Below are 25,237 nucleotides of genomic sequence, written 5' to 3' on the forward strand. Positions count from 1 at the left end.
AACCTAACCCAACACCAAAAGTATCACAAAAGATGATAAAACACACTTGCTCCTTGGGCAAAGTCAAGATAGGAGGTAAGATCAGCAAATCATTGAGCTTTTGAAAGATTACCTCACAATCATTAGATCACCAAAAAGAAATTTTATTCTGATTCAACTTAGTCAAATGAGCTATAATACATGAAAACCCTCAACAAAGCATCTATAGTAACCTGCTAAACCAATAAAACTCCAAATCTTATTGGGAGAAGTAGGCCTTGTCTAATTATAAACCATTGTAATCTTGGCCGGATCGACCCTAACATAATCCTTGGTCACCACATGATCTAAGAAAGAGACAAACTCCAACCAAAACTCACACATGGAAAACTTAGTATACAACTTCTCATCTCTCAATCTCTTAAGTAAACCTAGCAAATATTTCTCATGATCAGCCTCACTCTTAGAGTAAACCAAGATATAATATATAAAAAAACTAAGATACCATCTATAAATAAAATAAAAAAAGAGTCAAAATATGGTTAAAACAGCTGATTTATCAACTCTATGAATGTTTTTGGGGAATTGGTCAACCCGAAGGACTTGATTAAGAACTCATAATAATCGTATCGAGTCCAAAAAGTTGTCTTCCAAATATCCAAACCCTTAATCCTTTATTGGTGATACCCAAACTTTAAATCAATCTTTGAAAACACTGAAGCACCATAAAGCTGATTGAACAAATCATCAATACGAGAGAGTGGATACTTATTCTTAACTTTTACCTAGTTCAAATACCAATAATAAATACACATATGCATAGACCCATATTTTTTCTTCAAAATAAGATAGGCACACCACAAGGTGATACACGAGGTCGAATAAATACCTATGCCAATAACTCCTGCAACTGATCTTTCCTTGTTTTGAACTCTGTTGGGGCCATCCTATAAGAAGGAATAGAGATGGGCTTAGGACCTGGCTCAAAATCAACAGCAAAGGAGATATCATGATTTAGAAGCATACTAGGAAAATATATGGGGAAAACATCCATGAACTCACGAACAATACAAACAAAATCCAAAAAAGGTAGTGTAGCAGTACTAGTATTATTAATATGGGCCAAATACGACAAACATCCCCTTTTAACCAAGCGATTATCATAAAGAAAGAATATAACCCTCTTGGAACCAGAATGAAGCACACCATTCCAAGCTATGCTTGACACGCCCGGTAGAGCTAAAGTCATAGTCTTAGGATAACAGTCTAGAATAACATGATAAGGAGTTAACCAATCCATATCCAAGATGGCATCAAAATCTACTATATATATGATGATTATATATACCCAAGTATGATGCCCAACAAAGGTCACAACATAGGATTAATACACTTGATCTATCACTAAAGAGTCTCCTATAGGAGTAGATACATGGATAGGCACAGCAAGAGGCCCACTAATGAGTGAAAATCCAAAGTAAAATATACAGACACATAGGAAAACATCAACCCCAAATCAAATAATATAGATACAGGCTTAAAGTAGATAAGGAAAATGCTAGTTATTATTGCATTGGAAGCGTCTACCTCTAGTTTGGTAGGTATAGCATAGCATTGTCAACATATAATACCTAACTGAGTAGCACGTCAACCAACACCACAAGCACCATAATCTTTGATTCATGCACCTCTTTTAGTACCTCTACCTCTTTGAAGGCTATCTCTCATAATTGATATAGGCGCAGGACTAAAAATATAGCAGGGAAAATCCTTGGCCAGATGGAAAAACTCATCACACTATTAACAAATTCTATGGCCTAACTCAATAAGAAGAGGTAAGATTGAGCTAGAACAACCACCCAGAAATAACACATGACCACCCAAAGTAGAAAATCTAGAATACTGACTACCTAAGCCATACAAGGTTGCCTACACTAGTCTACCATGATACCTATGGGAACTTTTAAAATCTTTACCTCCAGGAGTGTGACTATTAAACTCACCTTAATGGCGCACCCTCTTGGCGCTTCCCTAAGAAGCTCAAAAATAAACTCAATCATCTTTACATAATCCACTATACTTTAAAATGATTCCCTTGACACTACCATCTGGGTAATAGCCACCTGAAGTGAAACATCTAATCTTTTCATAAAGTTTTGAATCTTCTCAAACTTGGTGGCAATACTAGCAATAGAATACATTCATAAAAATGTGTCCCATACTCTACAATACTCATGGATCCCTGCTCCAAGTGATCAAACTCATCTTTAATCTAATCTCTTAAACTATGTAGCACAAATATGTCCAATAAAGCCTCAACAAACAAATGCCAAGTCATCTCTGGCAAACCCAAAGGTATGAAACTAACAAGTGGCCTTCACAAATTTATGGTTATATCTCTCAACTAGTGGTTAGTGTAAGAAACCCCATACAAGTAGAGTGATCCAAGCTTATGCAATTTCTGTCAACAATCAATCAAGAACTCATAGGCAACCTCGCCCATAGCACCACTAAACTTGTATGGATCCAAGTGAGTGAATCTCTTAAAACTCTTTTAATCATCATAAGACATAATTGTACCCATAACAGTAGAAGGCATAGAGAAACTGTTGGCTGAGATCCCACCTGAGGGGGTAACATTAATTAAGGATAAACTCTTGATCTCAAAATTTTATACTCTGATGTTGGCATAGAAGGTGGAACAACACTCAGTGTCTATGGATTACTATAAGCATATACCGATAGAACTGGAGGAACCATATTCAAAGTTGGAGGAACACCATAGGCAGACTCTGGCACAGATAGAGATACATTACTTAAAATTAGAGGTACACCAAGTACAATCAAAGGAACACCCTACAAATGAGTCAGAAAATAAATCGATAACCCCTCTAAGATTAAGGTAGAAGAACTCTATGGAACCTGAGTAGGTCTCATATCTCTAGCATGCTCAACCTGAGGCTTAGAAGTGATCTCCTAGTACTGCCTCAGGAAAGGATAGATCCTTATACCCATCCTCTAACTCGGGCCTATCCATGACCCATAACACTTTCTTTAGTTTGGGCTCTCTCCTCAAATAATTTCTCAACATCCCTAGCATCACAGGATCTAGTATTTACCATCTATGTAGAAAAAGAGTCAAATATGATTAAGGACACAAGGTATGAAGATCCATATGATAAAAAATAAAATAAGAAAGTTCCCTTAAGATATATTATATTATCTCAAAGATAGACATGGACATCTACATATTGATTTGTGAGACTCTACCAAACACTCTATTCTTACACTAATGAGACCAATAAACTTGGTGTCTTAGATACCAATTTATCACAGCCTAAGAACTAAAGGTTATGATAGCACTTATCGTGGCTAAGACTTTACAATTAGACAATAACCCAAACTTATATTAAATATGAAAATAATACCTAAATCCCAAGGCAAGACTTTTAGAACGAAATTGAACCATACATATGCAATAAGAGCAAAAGTCTGAATGTCAAAATAATACCATATTTTCTTTCCATATTTATTTACATGTTCATGCAATTATGAAGGACTACTTACCTATCGGGGAATATGGCTAGGTGTCACCATCATCTTAGATTTCACAACCCAAAATTAGGGTTGTGATAGAACCTACCCTACTCTCCATAATAGAGAAGTCTAAGACCATCCCAGCATGGATGCAAAATTATAATAATAATAAAAAAACACAAAATCACATGAATAGGATGCCACCAACCTAAAATCTCTATCGAAATCCAAAAGAAAAACCCTATTTTTGTTCCTATCCCTAAAATCAATACCTCCATGCACGTTGTTATAATGTGATAGAGCAGACTAAATATTGCCATTGAAATATTCTCCTATGTAAAACATCTCATTGTACAATATTTGTAATGACCCAAATCATTACTACACTAAATTAGGAGGTAAAGTTTATACCTAGTTCTTTTTTAGCAATTTTTTAGGAATTTAGGGCTATATTAGGGTTGGATAATTTTTAAGGGTACTAGTCTAAGAAAATGACATTAATATGAGTATTAGGGGTGATGTTTGCTTTATCTTTTAGTTAGATAATGTGTTTAAAAATTCATAGAAACTTCTGCGATTTAAATGAAGTTATAGAAATTCAATTATAGAGTTCACCATGGAGGGGTTGTTTCACGATATCATATTTTGAGGAATGTGTTATGAAATTGACAAAAATAGGGAGAGATCGCAAGTTTTTGCTCATGACTACTACAGCAAAAAAGGGTACCCCTATAGTAGTAAACTTAACAGTGTTGAGAACCACTGCAGTGTTAACTTTAATGTTGCAGTAATATGCCATATTTTGACAATTTAAACCCAAAAAGGAAATATTATTTCCCACTTTATGAAAAACATGAGAGAGCTCAAGGAAAGGTAATTTTCTATAGAATTTAAAATTTTTCATCTTTGGAGGTAAGTTAATTATATTCCAAACTTGAATTACTTTTTATAATCTCTATAAATCATAAGGAAATTTGCTCATGGTAAAATTTGGGGTTTGACGCCAATTTGTGAAATTAATGTGAAATCATGGTAATGAGTATATAATTAATAGATAATAATCCTAGGGTGTTAAAAAACACTAGTGAAAGTACAATCTTAGTTTTTCATGCTAAATGAAGTAGAGTTCATGAGTTTTAATGGGAGAAAAATCCTAAGATAATGAATTAAAAAAAATTATGGTGAAAAGTTTTTAATTATTAATAACTAGTGTTTAAAAAGGATGAATTTCTTGAAATGAGTGTTATCTTATTGTTATGGATCAATAACAAGTTGAAAGCAAAAGAAAAAACAAGCTTATAGACTAAAGCTAATTTTGAGCAAGGAACTAAGATAGATTATAATTTATTGTAGCAATTAGAAATACTTGACGTTGTGCTTATGTTGAATTAAGTATTTGTGGTGACCTTTGAGCACTACTTATGTGTATTGACTGCATTGTATATTCATGCATATTGATGTTGTTGAGATGATTACAATAATGAAACACAACTCATGATTTTCCCGAGGTTGTTGACGATGCTATTGGAATCATGATGTTCATGATAATGAGAATGATGGTGATTAGATTGAGAATGGAGAGGGATGATGCACACATCTTGAATTTATACATTTATTCATGTGCATTGAATGTTGGTTATAATCTTGTGTTGAGATATAACTTGTTATTGATAATGGCTAAGTTTAAACATGTGTAATGCAAGCATTTTATGCTTTTTTATGTGAAGTGTTATAAATGTGTTGATATCTCTAATTATTGGTTGGGTGATGATTGTTATTGCTCAAATTTGATTCACTAATTTGTATATTATTGAGTTTAATAGACCTATGATGCCTACTAGTACTTGTTAATGTACTAATGCTACTTGTGCTCTTTTTTTTGTTGAGTGCAGTGCGTGCTTTGACATTTGAGACTAGACTTCAACTTTAGCCAGTAGTACAAGATTTTGAATTGAGTATGAGCATCATGATTGGGCAACCTTTGGATCTTCATATCATTGTTTATGTCTCTTATTTGGGCTAAGATATTCTTTCATTATTTCCTTATTCTTAATGATTATTTAGTTTTTAAGACTTAATTTATGTTAGATGTTCTTGTACAGTGAATTCAAGTCCTAAAGATGTAACAAAAAGAGATTTTTACACTCTATTAGTTTATTGATGTTGATGTTAATTTGGTAGTTTATTTTTTATGTAATAAAGCTCTATTAGAATTTGTTTGTAAAATGAGGTTAATATAAGGTTGATGTGAAAGTTGTTTTCACATAAATTACTCCTCTTAGAAAGTATAAAGAAATCATTGGTCAAATATAGAGCCCAACAAGGGTGGGATCGAACCCATGAGGAATAATTCAGAAATCTATCATGAGTTTTCTAATGTAATTGGAAATAGCAAAAGTAAAAGGTCTGGTTTTTGTAATAATAAGAGCAAAGTAGCAATGCTGGGTAATTAGGGTTGTTGTAAATATAAGACAATAACTAGGACTGTGTTTCCCCTGACTTCATAACTCTGCAGACTTATCATGCTCGTCAAATTATCTTGGTGCCTTGCAAGAAAAATATAACAATTTATGTATTACCAAACTATCTCTCAAACTTGGTTTGGGTGAATTTCACTCATCTCTTCTCAATGTCAAAGTGTTGCATTATTAACCCTGTCCTAGATCTCTGATAACTATCTTCTCTCAGTCTTAAGTTAATTATATGAAGGTTTGTAGCTTCAAATTATTATTGTGATTTATTTTTCCTAATATCTACCCCTCTCTCTATTAATTATCAAATACAGACAAGTTACTAATGTTTACAACCATCAAGAAAGCAATCAAAATGAATGTAATTCCAATACATGGAAGAACACCAATTTAGAATGACTTTGCACCTCCTCTACTTTATTAATCCATCAGGGTTCCCACAAATATAATTAAGGGGTTTAGCTACTCATGATTGTAAGAACACATATAGATTGCATAGATTAAATCATACGAATGAACTTATGATGAATAATAATGAAAATCCAAAATTGTGAATTAATACCAAACACTAACTACCAAAAACAATGATTCCAATATCAATAATGTATCTTAGAACTCAAAACAATGTATAAATTTATCAACCAATAACAAAACATCCAATGGGTCTTTATAGATACATCAGAAAACCTATCTTAAACAAAGTAGGAAACTTGAATCGGCTCTAACTTACGACTTTACTTATGGGTTGTACGAAATTCCTACGGGGCATAAGAAGGATTATGGGAATTAGAGGAATCTTTAGGTTGAAAATAACCTACGCACTGTAAAGCCCCGTACTTTTCCCTAGTGCAGTTCAGCTTATAATGTATGCATAAGAGGATTAGAACCTAAAAATTTAACTAAGTGTTGGGGAATTAGTCTAATTTTTTGATTATTAACTTCGAGGATCTTTAAAGTGGCTTTTCCAACCCCCAGACATAAATTTTTGAGTTAATTCATGTTTAGAGGTATAAGGAGCATGCCTTGGGTAAGTTTCAGATTTTTTGAATGATGATTGGGTCGTGTTTGGATTTTGATTTCTTGCAGCTTAATGAAATTTTGGCGCATCATGGTGGTATAGCGATGAGGCCTATACCACAACATAGTGATCCTTCAATCGGCATCCCAGTTATGAATTTAATCCCTGAGGATCAATCGTGTCTTTTCCCTACCGACCCAATTCATAAAAACACAAGATTAAACTTCAGTTAGGGCATTATTTGCCCTAATTGTCCAAATTACTCTCAAATACAAACCCACTCCTTCCCCAAGTTCATCAAATTCAATCCTCTTCATTTATAGAAAACCAAGAATTTGTGTTTCCCAACCCAAGAATATTAAAGAAAGCTTTCAAGATTATGTTTCCCTTTCAAGTTTAAGGGTCTAAGGTATGTAAGATGTTCATCCGTGGGCTATTTCCACCCATGCAGTATAAGAATCTATCTTTATGTTTTAGATTATAAAATTACAGTTCATGTTGAATTATCTCTATGGAGTTTTATGAATTTTTGTTATATATTATATTACAATTGTTTTTTCGAGGGACTTAGCGCTTACACGTTGGAATGATGATATTTTTATGTTAAATCCTTGATTCAAGGTTTTTAGTATTGAATCTATGTTATTATTACATGTTTTAAACCATTCTCGTGCTTTAATTCATGACCCTCTTGTGTTTGATGAAATGACTAAGTGTTGAATTTGGTACAATGATTCCCTTGTATGGTTTCAAAGGTTTTATGTGTTTCTATTGTGATTCTATTGTCTTGTAAGGTTATAAACACCCGTTACTTAGCTGTTCATATAGTTTCAGTATTTTTAAAGTAGTTTCAAATAAACCATGAGCCTTGTCATTTAGTTAGTATCACGATCAGTTGTTAGCTCAGTTTAGTCCAGTGGCCAGTGTCATTTAGTTGGGAGTAGGATTCAGCACCAAGTTAACCCAGGGATGGGGGTATTCCAACCAGGTTAGGTTTTGACCCTTAGTAGCAATTCCTAAGTTACAGAAATTTATAGGTAGCGTAGGTTGAGATGTCTTTCTACCAGTTTAGGGTTGACACATATCTCATGAGTAGTCCTTCCAAATTGGGGTGACTCTTTCATCCTTTGAGACACCAATTTAGTAGATCCACACAGCCATTATTAGTACCCATAACATGATACTGACACCCTTCCAACTGGGGTTACAGTTCAGACCCTGATTGGCTCATATTGGGGCATGTTGGTCAGATTATACCTCCCATAGTCTCAGAATAGTATTCAGTATACTCTCAATTCAGTTTTGCTTGAGTATAACATACAGTTTATCAGTTATTTAGTTATTAAATTTTAGTATTTTAGTTTACTGACTATTTTAAAACATATTATATGTTTGGTCATGTATTCTCAGATTTTACAGCTTTTCACGCATTTATATTTAGTTATCTTATGCTAATCAGTCAGTCTTTACTTTAAGCACATAAACCCATGTATTGTAGCCTAACCTCATCTCATATGCTAGTACATTCAAAGTACTGAACGCATGCATTTTCTTTGCACTATGATGTTTAATATTATGAGTTTGCACACTCAATTTCCCGATCATACTTAGAGAGTCCAGCTAGTCAGCAGCAACAACAGTGGTGAGTCTTTTTGTTTCAAGGACCTATCATGTTATTTTACTCTTTTTGTATTTAAATTTAGTTAGATAGTTTGGAGTTAGTTGGGGCATGTCCTATCAACTCTCTTTTTAGTCAGTTTAGAGGCTTTCAGTCATTTCTGACAGTTAGATAGTTTGTCAGTCTTATCAGTCAGATTTTAAGTATTTTTGGATATGCTTCAGACTTATGGATTTAGATTTATTGTTTTCAATATTTAAAACTTGTGACGTATTCAGTTGATTTCCACACATGCCTATTATTATTAGTTTTACTCAGTTCTCACAGCAGGTACCAGCTCATCAGTTAGCTTATGGTCACTTGTAACCGTAAGTACCGTTGTCGCGACTGGCGATAGCCTCAGGTCATGACAAAACTTGGTTTTAGAACCAGGTTTTATAGTGTCCTAGGGAGTCTGTAATCTGCATAGAGTAGAGTCTTATGCATGGGTGTGAAGCATGCCACACTTGTGGATAAAAGGATACAAGACGTTTTAGGGAAAAAATATTTCCCTTCTTTTAGTATTCATGTCGTGTAAAAGATCATGAGCTCTATTTAAACTCTCTTTCTAATTCATTCTTCCTTCCATTTACAGAAAATGCCTCCCAGAAAGAATAATGAAAGAACGAATGGGAATCAACTCACACCTTCACTTGTTCAGGAAGATCCCCTGAATGAGCATGTCTCTAACGCTAAATTCAGAGTTGCCTTCACTACTTTATCTTACTTAGTAGAAGCTCAGAACAACCAGTAGGCTTATGTCCCAACAAATCCAGTGGCTAATACAACTGCAGCTAGGATTCGAGACTTTACCCGAATTAACCCTTCTTTGTTTTGGGGATCCAAGTCTGATGAGGACCCATAGGAATTTATTATTATGATTCAGAAAGTGACTGATATTATGGGTGTCATATCTATTAAGAGTGCAAAGTTAGCTTCTTACTAGTTACAGGATGTACTTCACACATGGTATAAGTAGTTGAAAGGGTATAGCGGCACAGATGTAGGGCCTATAGAATAGGAGAAATTTCCCATGGCCTTCTTAGACAGGTTTAAATATATAGAAAACAAGGTGAGAGATGTGAAGTTTGAAAAGAAGCAGAGGGTACACTTAAAAGTGTAACCCATGAAGTGTGTAATGTGGTTTGGATAGAAGTGCATGTTGAGTCTTAGGTATAGTGGACCCTTTCGAGTTTTGAAGAGAGTGGGGTCAGTAGTGTACAAGTTGGACTTGCTTCCTAATACGTCTGGAGTTCACTTAAAATTCCATATTTTTATGTTAGAGATATATCATGATGATGGTGACTACATCACGCGTTAGACTCTTGAGTTGTTTGATAAAGAGTTATCTTATGAAGAGGAACAAATTTCCATATTGAGATGAGATATAAGAAAGTCGAGGAATAGGATCATTCTGTGTGTAAAGTTTCAATGGAGGAACCATAATATTCAGAAGGTAACTTAGGAGATAGAGGCAGACATGTGCAAGAGATATCTGCACTTATTCATTGACCCATGTATTATTTCATTCCCTTGCTTAGATATATTATATTGGGATAACATTCATTCAGGGATTAATGAGTGTTAAACTGGTATCTAATGTAATGCACCAAATCACTGTTATGCTGAATTAGGGGGTAAAATTTGGACCTAGTCACTCCCTAAGCAATTTTTAAGAAATTCAAGGCTTGTCTAGGGTTGGTCAATTTTTGAGGGTGTACAAGTATAAGAAAATTTAGCACTAATGTAAGTGTTTATGGTTATGTTTGATTTAATCTTTAGATAGATACCGGTTGTAGAAACTTCCATCACTTAAAATGGAGTTATATAACTCTGGTTATATATTTTATTAAGAAAGAGTTGGTTCGCGATGTCATATTTTGAGGAATATGTTGTGAAATGGAAAAATTAGAGAGAGGTCCTAAATTTTGCTCTGGACCACTGTACTGGAAAACAAAACTGTTGCAGTAGAAAAGGGTACCGTTGTAGCAGTAACCTTGATAGTGTCACAAATTTTTGCAACTATAACACGCAATATTTGGATAGTTTTAAACCAAAAAAAAAAAAATCTCCATTCCCTATTTTCTATAAAATTTGAGAGAGTTTAAAGGAATGCGACTTTCTACAAGATTTAAAAGTTTTATCTTTGAAGGTAAGTTTATTTTATAATAAACTCTAATTACTTCTTAAAATCTCTAAAAATCATTAGAAATTTGTTCATCGTAGAATTTGGGTTTTAGTCCTAATTTGTGAAATTGATGTAAAATCATGGGAATGAGTATAAAATTAGTAGACTATGAGCCTAGGGTGTTAGAAAACACTACTGGAAGTATAATCGTTTGTTCAAGATAAATGAAGTAGGTTTCATGAGTTTTAAAGAGAGGAAAATCCTAAGATGATAAATTAAGGAAGATTTATGGTTAAAAGTTGTTAATTATATCTCTAGTTGTTAAAAAGGATGAATTAATTAAAGTGAGTGTGTCAACTTGTAGTTATAGATCAAGAACAAGTTGAAAAGGAAAGAAAAGTAAGGCTTGTGGCCTAGAGGTGATTTTCAGCAAGGAATCAAGGTATGTCACAATTTATTGTAGCAATTAGTCTTACTTGACTATGTTTTTATGTGTGAATTAAGTATTTATGATAAATTTTGAGCACTACTTATGATTATTGAATGCATTGCGTATTCATACATATTGATGTTGTTGGGATGATGATGATAAACAACTCATGAGAGATTGTGGATGATGTTATAGGAATCATGATATTAATGATAATGATAATGATGTTGATAAGATTGATAAGAAAAAGGGATGATACATATAACTTGAATTCATACATTCATTCATGTGCATTGAATATTGGTGATAATCTTGTGTTATGATATAACTTGTTGTTGAAAATGGTTAAGTGTAAACATGTGTAATGCAAGCATGTTATGCTTTATATGTAAAGTGTTATAATTGTGTTGGGGCCTCTAATTAAGGGTTTTGTTATGATCGTTGTTTCTTATATTTGATTCGTTAATCTACATATTTTTTAGTTTAGTTGGCCTATGATGCCTATTATTAGTTGTTGATGTACTAATGCTACATATACTATTATTTTGGCTTAGTGTAAAGAGTGTTCTAGCATCTAAGACTAGACCTCAATTTTAGCCAACAGTCTAGATTTTGAATTAAGTGTGAGTGTCATGACCCAATCTAGAAGTGAGTGGCAACCACCCATTCAGCGGTGGGAGAACCAATTACCCTAAAAACATTAACCAACACTTAAAGAAAATAAAGGGACTATCCAAAAAAAAGGGATTATCCCATTAATAATTTGAAAGGACATTCAAGTCTAAAACAAAATGAAAAAGAAATGTAGAATATTGTACATAGTTAACACCCATCCTAAGTATCCAAAAGTCAATGTACCAAAATACTAAAGATTGTCAAGAGGGGGATTGTCATGACCCAAAACTAAGCGTAATAATGGCAGTTGTCGTGGGAAGCCTTGAAAAGTAAGCCAATCACCCTATCTGATATGACATAAGAAAAATAACACCAAAACCAAAGGTAAGGATTCTAGAATGAAGTTGAACCAATCATATATAGTAATAGCAGAAAAATACATATCAATGATGCAATACATCAGCCCAAACTTTAGTGTTATGGTGTAAGAATGAGGCCATACATCAGCCCAAACATTGGTATCACTGTGTAAGAACGAACTAAGTACATCTCGAAGTGAAACTATACAACTGATAGTCCAAAAAGGAACATAATATGTCTCAAAATACAAAACAAGACTTAGACTAGATAATAAAAGGTAGGAGATCGACTCTGGAAGCATAGACCGACCGCTACCTCAAAAATATTCCAAGCACCATCGGAAATCAGCTACCATGTGATGCACTCATAGCTAGATCTACACCAAAATAACATAGTAGAAATCAGCATGGTCCCCATGTACTAAGTAGGTATCATAAGCCAACCGAGCAAAGTAAAAAATACTGTATAGAAAATACACACTATAGGCACATCACCTACAATCAGAAAATGACTCAAATGGTAGCCCATACGGTCTCCACTAACAGTTTTAAAATATACACATATACCAAATTACAAGTATGAGAAAGAAGCACAAATAGATTAACATCAAATATAGCATGAAAATACAATACAGAATGTGCACAATTTATGTAATGCATTAAAGATGATGATGATGATGATGTGATATGTCTTAGGTTGTCGCACAACCTCCATATACCCCTACAGAGCTCAACTCTCAAGGTAGGACCCATGGAGGATTCGCAACCCATATACAATCAAATAACTAGTGCAATATCAATCCAATATCTATAACTCCTTTCTGGAACGTGTTCTTCGCCAGAAGGTTTTAAAAGATGTCACGTTTTTTTTTTAGAAAAACCTATATTTCCACAGTGGTACCAATGCCTCATTAATGTATAGGATATGAGGATGTAATGCTCATAATTAACAAGTATGAGAATTTAAAAATCAAACCAGTAGACCATGTACATGAGTAAACAATCTACTCAATAAGCCAACCATCCATGATTCAATATGATTCATATACCAGTAGAGTAAGATATATAATAATATGTCATTGATACCACATAAATTCCAAATTAGACAATTTTTACCAAGAAGAAAACAACCAAATATATAAATACCAAGCCAACATCATCATATAAGATCCCACACGGTCACATAAAGCAAATAATGTCTCAAAATCACCAATTAACAACAACATAGGCCCCCACATGAGCACAATAGAGTAATAAAGTTATTTCCATGACTAGTACCCATACCCATAACATGCTTCTATATCAGTATTAATTATGCATCCCAGTTTGAATAAAGTTAAGTCGTAACAAACCTTGAATGAAGAAAACCATGTCCTAAAGCCTTCAACATGGAGCCTTACCCTCACCAATGGACTCAAAATCAACTAGAACATACAAATATAGAATCTATGAGTCAAAAGAAAGCCACCAATTACCTATTTTTAAGTCAGAGTCAAAATGAACCCCCGAAATAGATTTTTTAAAAAGAAGGGTAGAATAAAAAATTTAGTTCATAAATACATTGCCCATGACTAAATGAGCCTTGGAAGAAAACCCAAGTAAAAATGGGTTGAAATTAGGGTTTAGATCAAGGAAATACTAATTTGGGCTTTCTTGGCTAAGATCCAAAAATTCCACTGTTAAAATCAAGTTTTAACAAGCTTTAGATGATAGAAAATGAAGAAAAATGATTTAAATAGTATTTGAAGCTTACCTAATCTTAAAAATGGAAGAAATTTCCCAAAAACTCTAAAACTCGAAACTCTAGGTACCAAAATGATGGATAAATCAAAAGATGAATATATATATGGGTACCAGGTGCCGATAGAGCGGGCCCTGGGCTACTTTAGTGGTAAAATTTAAAGTTCATAGGTGACTGCTAAAGTAGTATCCTCGCTTAGGTGGTAGGACACTAAAGCGGTAATACCAAGCTGGCAGGGTCTCTAAAGCTAAAGCACCCTCCACTAAAGTTCCCAATGGGTCGCTTTAGCTGTCACACCAGCTTTTATTGTACTAGCTGGAGACTTTGAAAAATTCCAAGTCTTCGCAAACCCTCAAGATTCATTTGAAACCCCAAGAACTCAAATAAATTGCGCTACTAACAGCGACATCAGATTTCAGAAAAAAAAACTTTATTTTCAAGAAATTAACCGCAAGATCTAATTTTACAATTTTCCAAACTAAGGGTCAAAATAAGATACCAAAGCCATAAAATCAAACCAACCAAGCTACCAATCAAAACTTAACATTTCGAATCTACTAATGCGGCCCATTTTCCATCTGACGCACAGAATGATAAATGTTGATCTAAGTCAACTATAAAGCCTTTTTAACTTTAAAAACCATAAACTAGCACAAAACACACCAATATGCATTGGGAACCTTGCCAATCATACACATGCCCCAGAAACATCACAAAGCTACCATGGGGAGGGGTAAAATGGTCGAATCAAATCGAAATGAATTATTCACAAAAAAGTCAAGTTATTACATCACCATCACTAAGAATCTAGTTCTTCCTCAAACTATAAGGGAAATACCTAAATTAGAAAAAATCGGGGGTAACTACCATGCATATCAAAATTGACCTCTACAGTAGCCTCATCTACAAGTTGATGCCTCCCCTAGACCTTAACCACCGAAATATCTCTAAGATGTAATCGGCTAAATTCCCTGGCTAGAATGGTGAAAAGATCCTCAATAAAAGATAACCTCTTATCTAACTGTACCTAGTCCCAATGAATGACGTGTAACTCATCTAAAATATAATCTTGAAGCACAAAAGCCTGAAAAGTTAGATGAACGGCTGACAAATATTAGAATAATACAAACTCGTAAGCCACATCCTCAATAGTTCAAAGAATCTCAAATGGTCTAATATACTTGGGCTAAGCTTTCCCCTCTTCCCAAATGTCATTACAAGTTTTATAGGAAACACACATAGGAAGACTCGATCACTAATAGTAAATCTTAGGTATAAAGTCTACGATCCTATTAGCACTTCTACCTACTCTGAGCCACTCAAATTCTGTCATGAATGACTCAAACTCTATCCAAAGACTCGTGAAGCAATTTTAAACCTCGAAGTCTAATCTTAGAAACCTCAAACAACCAAATGAAAAGTACCAACGCCTACCATATAAAGCCTCAAAGGGAGCCATCTCAATATTGTAATAATAGTTATTAATATATGCAAACTCTGCATAGCTAGATGTTGCCCACTAAGATCCAAAGTCCATAACAAAGCGCAAAGCGTATCCATCAATATATGAAAAGTCCGCTCCTAGTGACCATTAGTCTGGGGTGAAAAGTAATGCTAATAACAACCCGAGTACCTAACCCCTCCTGAAAAATCTTCCAATTGTTAGATATGAACACTGCACCTCTATTTGATATGATAGACACTAGTAAACCATAAAGACAAACTATCTCACAGATATAGATATGAGACAACTACTCAGCACTAAAATAAACCTAAATAGGAACAAAATGAACCAATTTGGTCAATTGATCCTTGATGACCACTATCAGAACCACAAAAAGTACAATTTAACCCGTCACAAAGTCCATAGTGATTCATTCTCATTTTTACTTAGGAATGGGTAACCTCTGAAGCAAACCACCATGCCTCAAATTCTCAGCATTCACCTACTGGCAAAATAAGTAACGAGCTACAAATCTGTTGCATCCTTCCTCAAACCACCCCACTAGTAGTATTGTCTAAAATCATGATACATCTTAGTCACTCTCAAATGAATGGAATACCAAGAACAATAAGCCTCTTCATTTATCAACCTTAACCTATCACCCTCTCTCAGCATACATACTCGACCTTTAATTCTAACAACACCAACTAGATTAAGGGAGGCTTCTTTTGCCTCACTACTCAACACCTTATCCTAAATCACTCTCAACCCAACATTATTAATCTAATGAACCCAAATCTACTCCATCAAGGAAGACCTAGCCTTCACAAATGCCAAAACACGCCCAGGTGTTGAAATATAAAGACTATCCATATGGTTAGCCGAAGGATGAACCTCCAAGGCCAATGGCCACTCTTAGGTCATAAGATGTGGCAAGCTACCCATGCTAGTTGACTTTCAACTTAAGGCATCCACAACCACATTAGCCTTGATTGGATGATAGAGAATAGTAAGGTCATAGTCTTTAAGAAACTCAAGACATTAATAATGCCTCATATTAAGATATCACTCGGTAAAGAAATACTGAAGGCCACAATGATATAAGAAGATCTCACAACAAACTCCATACAAATAGTTCCTCCACAACTTCAAATCAAAAACAACAGTGCACAACTCTAAATGATAGGTAGGGTAATTCTTCTCATGGGGTTTTAACTAATGAAAAGCATATGCAATCACCTTATGGTCTTGCATCAGTGCAACACCTAACCCAACACCTGAAGCATCACATAAAAGGCAAAACCCATGCCTCCTTAGGCAAAGTCAAGACAGGAGTTGATGTTTGATCTTTTGTAAACTTGCATCATAACCCCTAGACCATTAAAAGGAATCTTTTGTTAAGTCAACTTGGTCAATTGAACCGTAATAGATGAAAAACCTACAATAAAACACTGATAGTAACCTACCAAACTAATAAAACTCTGAATCTTTGTAGGAGAAGTGGGCCTAGCATAATCACAAACCATTGCAATCTTAGCCGGATCGACCATAATACCATCCTTGGTGACCACATGACCTAAGAAAGAAATAGACTCAAACTAAAACTCACACTGGAAAAAAAATTTAGCTTACAACTTCGTATCAATCAATCCCTAAAGTACAACCTAAAAGTTCTCTTCATGATCTGCATCACTCTAGGAATATACCAAGATATTATCTATAAATACAATGACAAAAGAGTTGATATATGATCAAAATACCTAGTTCATTAACTCCATGAATACGGATGGGGAACTAGTCAACCCGAAGGACATGACTAAGAACTCATAATCACCATATCAAGTCTAAAAAGTTATTTTTGGAATATCTAAATCTTTAATCCTCAATAGTTGATATCTGAACCTCAAATCAATCTTTGAAAACATTAAGCACCTGAAGCTGATCAAAAAAATCATCAATACGAGGAAGTGGATACTTATTCTTAATCATCACCTTATTTAACTATCAATAATCAATACATATATGTATAGACCCATCATTTTTCTTCACAAATAAGACAGATGCATCCCAAGGTGATAAACTAGGTTGGATAAATCCTTTATCCAACAACTTTTGTAATTGATCCTTTAATTCCTTCAACTCTGTTAGGGCCATACTAAAATGGAATAGATATGAGCTTCATTCCCAGCTCAACATCAGCAGAGAAGTCAATATCACGATCCATAGGCATACCAAGAAAGTCTGTAAAGAAAACATCCATGAACTCATGGATAATACAAAAAAAATCCAAAGGAGGTAGAGAATATATACTAGTATCACGGATATGGTATAGATAAGACAAACACCTCCTTTTTATCAAATAATAAGCCTGAAGAACAGATATAACTCTCTTGGGACTCAAATGAGGCACACCCTTCCAAGCTATCCTTGGTACTCCTGACAGAGCTAAAGTCATAGTCTTAGTATAATAGTCTAGGATTGCATAATAAGAAGCTAACCAATACATACACAATGTGACATTAAAACCTACCATGTCTAGAATAGTTAGATCTACCCAAGTCTCGCGGCCCGTGAAAGTCACAACACAAGATCAGTGCACCTAATCCACCACTAAAGAGTCTCTTGTAGGGGTAGATATACTGATAAGCATGACAAGAGCCTCATTAGTAGAATCAAAACCCAAAGAAAAACATATAGACACATACGAGAGATATGACCCCAAATTAAATAATATAGATGCAAACCTAAAACAAACAAGGATGATTCGTATGATAACAACATTAGAAACCTCTACCTCTGGTCTGGCGTATATAGCATAAAACTATTTATGTTTATACCTGACTGAGTAGCCCTGCGACCACCACCATAAAAACCACTACCTCTGTCTCATGCACCTTTATTAGAGCCTCTACATCTTGCTACCAATATAGAAGTAGGCCTGAAAATACTGCGGGGACAATCCTTGGCCAAATGTCCAACCTTACTACACACAAAGCAAACCTTGCAACCCGACTCAATAGGGGGAGTTGCGGCTGAGTAAGAACAACCACACAAAGTTGCTGAACAAGAAGACCCATTACCAAAAACCTTAAAAGTTGTCTGCACAGGTCTTTCATGATACCTATGGAAAGCCTCTAGAATCACTACCTCAAGGAGTATGACTACTGAACCCACCCTAATAATGTACCCTCTTGGCACCTACCTAAGATACTTGAAGAATAGACTCTGTCATCTTTTCATGATCCACTATACACTAAAATGATGCCCCTAACACTACCATCTAGGCAGTAGCTAGCTGAAGTGAAATATCCAACCCCTTCACAAATATCCAAATTTTCTCAAACTTAATGGCAATACTGGCATAAGAATATCTAGACAAGGCATGGAAATGTGCCTTATACTCCACAACAATCATGGATCCATGCTCCATGTGATTAAGCTCATCTCTTGTCTGATCTCTTAGATTAAAAGGTACAAACCTATTCAAAAAGATCTCAAAAAATTGATCCCAAGTCATCTTTAGGTAACCCAGAGGTCTACAACTAACAAGTGACCTCAACCAATGCCTGGTTTCATCTCTTAACTAGTAAGTAGTGTTAGCAACCCTAACAACTCAAGCAATCTAAGATTTTGCAACTTTTTATGACAATACATCAAGGACTTATAGAAATCCTTTCCCACCACACCACTAAACCTAGGTTGACCCTAATAAGTGAATTTTCCAAACCTCTTCTGATCCTCCAAAAACATAACTATATTATTCATAATAAGAGGTATAGTAAATCTAGCAGGCTGAGATCCCACCAAAGGAGGTAACATAGATGAAGGTTGAACCCCTGATCTCAGAATACCATACTTACATACCAGTATAAAAGGAGGAACAACACTTAGAGTCTATGGAGTACCATATGCAGATGTTGGTATAATAGAGGATCCATACTCAAAATTAAAGGAACACCATAGGCAGACTCTAGCACAAATGGGGATACAATTCTCAGAGATGGATAACACAAGGTACACTTAAAGGAATAACTTCCAAATAAGACAGCAAGTGATTAATAGTCCTTCTAAAATTGGGTAGAAAAGCTATGTGGAACCTGAGTAGGCGTAAAATCTAAATCATGCTCAACCTAAGGCTCATGGAAGAGCCCTCTAGTACTATCTCTAAATGAGGTAAATTCTTGTTCCTATCCTCTATGTTGATCCTGTCCATGACCCACTAATTACCTCATAGAGTAGGCTCTCTTCTTAGATTATAGCTTTGCATATCTAGCCTCACGGGATCTAGTCCTCACCATCTACACAGAAAAAAATAAAACACAATTTAGAATACAGGGTATGAAAAAATTTAGATTATATGGAGCAAAATAAAGGAAGTTTTATAAAGATATCTTATAGCCTCATAAAGATTGATATGAGGGTATACATAACGATCTATGAGAATCTACTAGACATCATGTTCTTACACTAATGATATCAATAAAACTGGCTACATTGATACAAATTTGTGATGACCCAAAACAAAGGGTCATGATTGCACTTATTACGGCAAGCCTTGACAAGTAAGGCAATAACCCAAACTGTTATGAAATGAGAAAAACAATACCAAAACCTAAGATAAGGCTTCTATAATTAATCCAAACCACTCATATACAGTAATAGCAGAAAAATACATAATAATGATGTTATAAATTACCCTAAAATCTGGTGTCACAGTGTAAGACCAACTAAGTACATCTTAAGGTCAAAATATATAACTAATAGTCCAAAAAAGAATATAATCTATCTCTAAATATGAAAAAAGACATAAACTAGATAAGAAGAAGTACGAGATCATCTCTAGAATCATAGATTGACCCCTACCTCAAGATACTCCAAGCACCACTTGAGATCAGCTACCGTGAGGTGTAATCATTCCAGAATAGAAACTAAAAGGGCACAGTAGGAATGAGTACAGTATACTATACTTAATAGGTATCATAGGCCAATTGAGTAAAGTAGAAACTAAAGCATATAAAATACACGCTATGCGCACGTCACCTGCAAATAGAAACATCCCAAATGGTATCCCACACCATCTTCACAAATAGTTTTAAAATATAAACTTATATCTAAATACAAGTATAAGGAAAAAGTACAAATAAATAGACATCAAATCAAGTAAGAAAATACATCAAAGAATATGCACAATGTATAATGTAAGAAAATACATCACATAATATATACAATGTATGTAATACAATAAAGATGATAATAATGTGACATGTTTGAGGTTATCGCACCACCTCTGTATATACCTATCGAGATTAGCTCCCTAGGTAGGACCCATAAGAGTTTGCAACCCATATACAATCCAATAAATAATATCAATACCAATCCAATATCCATATCTCTTCTCCGACACAAGTTATTTGGTAGGGGATTTTTAAAGCTATAGTTTTTTCTATTAGAAAACACAATATTTCCACAGTAGGTACCAATGCCTCATGAATGTTTATGATATGAGGATGTAATACTGAACCAGCATGAAAATTTTAAAATCTAGCAATTATACTAAGTACGTTAGCCAAAAGTCCACTCAAAAAGCTAGCCATCCAAGATCCAATATAATCCATTTACCAATAGAGTAAGATATATAATATTATGCTATAAATAGCACATAAATCCTAACTTAAACAATTTCCACCAAGCAAAAACAACCAAATATATAAATACCAAACCAACATCATCATATAAGACCCCACATGATCACACATAGCAAAAAAATATCTCTAAACCACCAAATAACAACAACATAGGCCCCTATATGGGCACAAAATAGTAATAAAGCCATTTCCATAATTAGTACCCATACCCATAACATTCTTTTATATCAGTATTAACTACCTAGCCTAATTTGAAGAATGTTAAGCCATAACCTATCTTAAATGAAGAAAAAACAGTCCAAAAGCTTCCAATATGGAGCCTTTTCCTCACAAACGGATTTGAAATCAACAAAAACATAAAAATATAGAATTTATGCATCAAATGAAAACCAGTGATACTCATATTGCCTATTTCTTAGTTAGAGTCCATTTATTTCTTAATTAGGGTCAAAATGAACCCCAAAATGGGTTTTTCAATAAAAAGGTAAAACTAGAGTTTTAATTCATAAATGCATTTCCCATGATTAAACAAATCTATAAAAGAAAACTCAAGTGAAAATGGGTTGAAATTGGGGTTTAAATTGAAGAAATACTAATTTGGGCCTTCCTGGCAAAAATCCCCAAATTCAAATTTTGAAATTAAGTTTTAACAAGATTTACCTAAGCTTGAAAATAGAAGAAATCGCTCAAAAACTCTAAAACTCAAAGATTCGAGTACCAAAAATGGTGGAAAATTAAGAAAATAATATATATAGGTACTAAGTGCCACTATAGTGGGCCATTGGCTAATACATCGGTCAGCACTAAAGTACCTAGGTGATCGCTAAAGTAGTACCCCCCGCTTAGGTGGTAGGCTGCTAAAGTAGGCAACCCGACGCTAAAGCGCCTTACACTTTAGCAGCACACGCCCAGCTGGCAAGGTCTCTATATTGCCACATGGTCTCTAAAGTGCCCTCTACTAAAGCGCCTAAAGGGCCGCTGTAGTGGTTACACCAGCTTTTACTTGGAAATATTCAAAGTCTTTGCGGATCCCTCGAGATTCATTCAAAATCTAAAAATGCAAGCGAACTATGCTACCCTACCAAATTCAATGCTTCGAACTCAATAGTGACATCAAATTTTTGAAAAAAAAAATCATTTTTACAAAATCGACCCTTAAGACCTGATTTCACAACTTTCTAAATAAAGGGTCGAAATGAGATACCAAAGCCGTAAAATCACACCAACCATGTTACCAATCTAAAATTAATGTCCAAATCTACTTGTGTAAAAGCCCAATGCATTTTGATGCATTTTTTGTGATTATTAAACTCACACAAAATGTATCAAAATTTATTAGGAACCATGTCAATCATCCCCACGCACTAGAAACACCATAAAGCAACCACAGAGAGAGGTAAAATGGTCAAATCACATAGAAATAAATAATTCACACAAAAATTAATTCATTATGGGATGCAACCCCAAAACTAACAAAAATTGCATAAGTCCAAAACAAGGGACCATAACATCAAGAAGGATTTATACTAGCCTAGAAGATGTTGCTTACTCTTGAATCCAAATCACATGCTAAAATCTTAACTGAGGTATTACAGGAGTCATTCGAATATATATGTTGCACACAACAAAAGTAAGAGTAAGTTTATTATAAATATACATTAAAAAATAGTGCACTAGTTAGGTCATTTGGCTAACCCAAGATGAGATATATGAACACTTAACCATAACTCAGTACAAAAAATTAATACATGCTTATCTCTACTATACCTTAATACAAGTAGCACTCAGAACAATTTTAGTAACCTTAGAACAACTCAAAAGATGTCAAAAAGATATGTTAGTCAAATCAAGTCAAACCACCAAAATACAATGATATATATATATATATGTAATTCTTTATTCTCTCATGAAATTGTCAAACTAACATGTACCTTGTACATACATGACAAAGTTCTTATGATCTACCACTAGTTTTGGACTGTAGAGGACAAGTTTCATCCATGTACTAAATCCTAGACACAAGTGTATTCCAGCCTTATTTCACTAATATCTTGTGATAATGTCCAAATATTGAAACATTTAATAATCAACAGTAGAATATAAGGGCAATCACATAACTCGATGATAACAACCAACACTTATAATATCCACAAGTTTTACATGTAATTTTAATGAATTATGATTACACTTAAAAAGCATGTATCAATAAGCAATACTAGTAAACAACTAATAAACATATAACACAAATTGAATTAAACTACGAAACCATCACCTACCTTAATTCAAGCTGGTATAACTCAACTATGCTTAATCATGCCTTTCCGTGAAATTTCCACTTGATTTAGATCTAGAAATGTATACAAAACACATATTCAATACAATGAAATACAACAAGGGGATAATAACACATTCCCAACTCCTAAATCCAAGTTCATGATCATTTCCTCCCTATTCTAAGGCTTTTCTACCATAATTCACTTAAACTACCAAATTCATAGATAAGTAAGTGAATTAACAACATGCAAGGGTAATTTAATGATCATTAACTAAAACCCAATGATTGAATACCTAATTTACATGATTTCACCAAAAAATCACCTAAGATAAGCCTTAACCTTCCCCAAAATACTTAAACTATCAATTATAGGGGTAGATTATCAGTTTACTATTTAACGGGGATGAATTGCTTACATATTGTAAAACCCCGTATTAATCTTAAATCAATTCAGCTCACCGTTGCATGTTAAGGGGTCCAAGCATTGGAATTTTCACTAAGTACTGAGGAATTAGTCATTTTCAACACCCCTAAACTTCGATGATTTTATTTTTAACCTTTCTAACCTTGAGAAATTGATTTTTTAGTTGATTCATGATTGGGGTTGTTCAAAGTACATCTCGAGTGAGTTTTGGGATTTTCGGATGAGGTTTGGGACATGTTTGGATAACCAAAATAGTGCAGAAATTCTTTTGGGCCATGATATGTTACTCTCTCCCACAATGAGAAGATCTGTGATGCATTTTCCTCTCTAGTAAAGTAAGATCTATGACGTGTTTCTCTCTCCAGTGGAGTAATCTCGATGGTGCACGGATCTATCCTGCATAGTGCTTTTGATTAAGTTCCTAAGGGAAATTTGAGTCATTTTCCTTACCCTATTTCATTCATAACACAAATTAGGACTTCTAAAAAGGCATTATTTTCCTATTTTACCCAAATTTCTCTCAAGAAACTCTCTTTCTTCCTCAAAAAAAATTCAAGCTTCATTCTCAAGAAATCAAGAGGTTCAAGCTTTCAATCCAAGAAATCTTTAAGAATTCAGTTGTTAAGGTATGCGAGATGTTCATCCATGGGTATCTTTCACCCATGGGTCCCAAAAACCCTCCTTTGGTTTAATTCATGAGTTTATACATGTTCAAGGAGAAATAAATCCATGAATCCCTTGTCAATTCAATTACAAGTTATGTTTTCAAGTGTTTCCAAGTGGAATGAGTCATATCATGCTTTGAGTGTTGCAATTTCCATGTCGTGTTCAACTGAATTTCGTGTTAAACCCCTAATTTATGAATTTAACCATGTATCACATTGTTTTCCTTAAGTTTAAGACATTCCCAAGTTCATATTGATAATTTTCACATGCTTAATGAAATGTCCACGCTTTTGAGTTTAAACCAGAATCTCATACTATAGTTTTTAAGAGTTGTTATCATAATTCATGGTCATTTAGTGCTGGCAGGTTATGAACACCCGATACCTATGTGTTTTACATTATTTCTATTTTTCAAGTAATAATTTAGTTAGACCATGGTTTTAATATCTTATTCAGAACACCATGATCATGTTGAGCATTTTCAATTTATATGTCATAATTACCATAGAATCCATATGCTCTATTATTTTCAGAATACCATTACCTGAGCTTATTAGTTATCAGTTATCAGTGTTGTAATACCCGAAAGATTTCTAGCCAATTTCATCTCAAGAATGCCTAGTATTATCTTCTAAAGTGAATGATAATTATTCCATGAGGCATTTTTATGATTTTCACTTTTTGTCATATGTAAAATCTAATAAGCTTTTCATCAATATATGATTCACTTAAATTTGATAACCCGGTAAGAAGTTATGACTATTTCAAGTTCTCATTGTAAAACAGTGCCATATTAGTCAGTGGCGCGCTGTGCCACAAGAAGAAATTGGATTTGGTAATTTCTAGTA

Source organism: Capsicum annuum, chromosome 10 (assembly GCF_002878395.1).
Source record: "Capsicum annuum cultivar UCD-10X-F1 chromosome 10, UCD10Xv1.1, whole genome shotgun sequence".
NCBI lineage: Eukaryota > Viridiplantae > Streptophyta > Magnoliopsida > Solanales > Solanaceae > Capsicum > Capsicum annuum.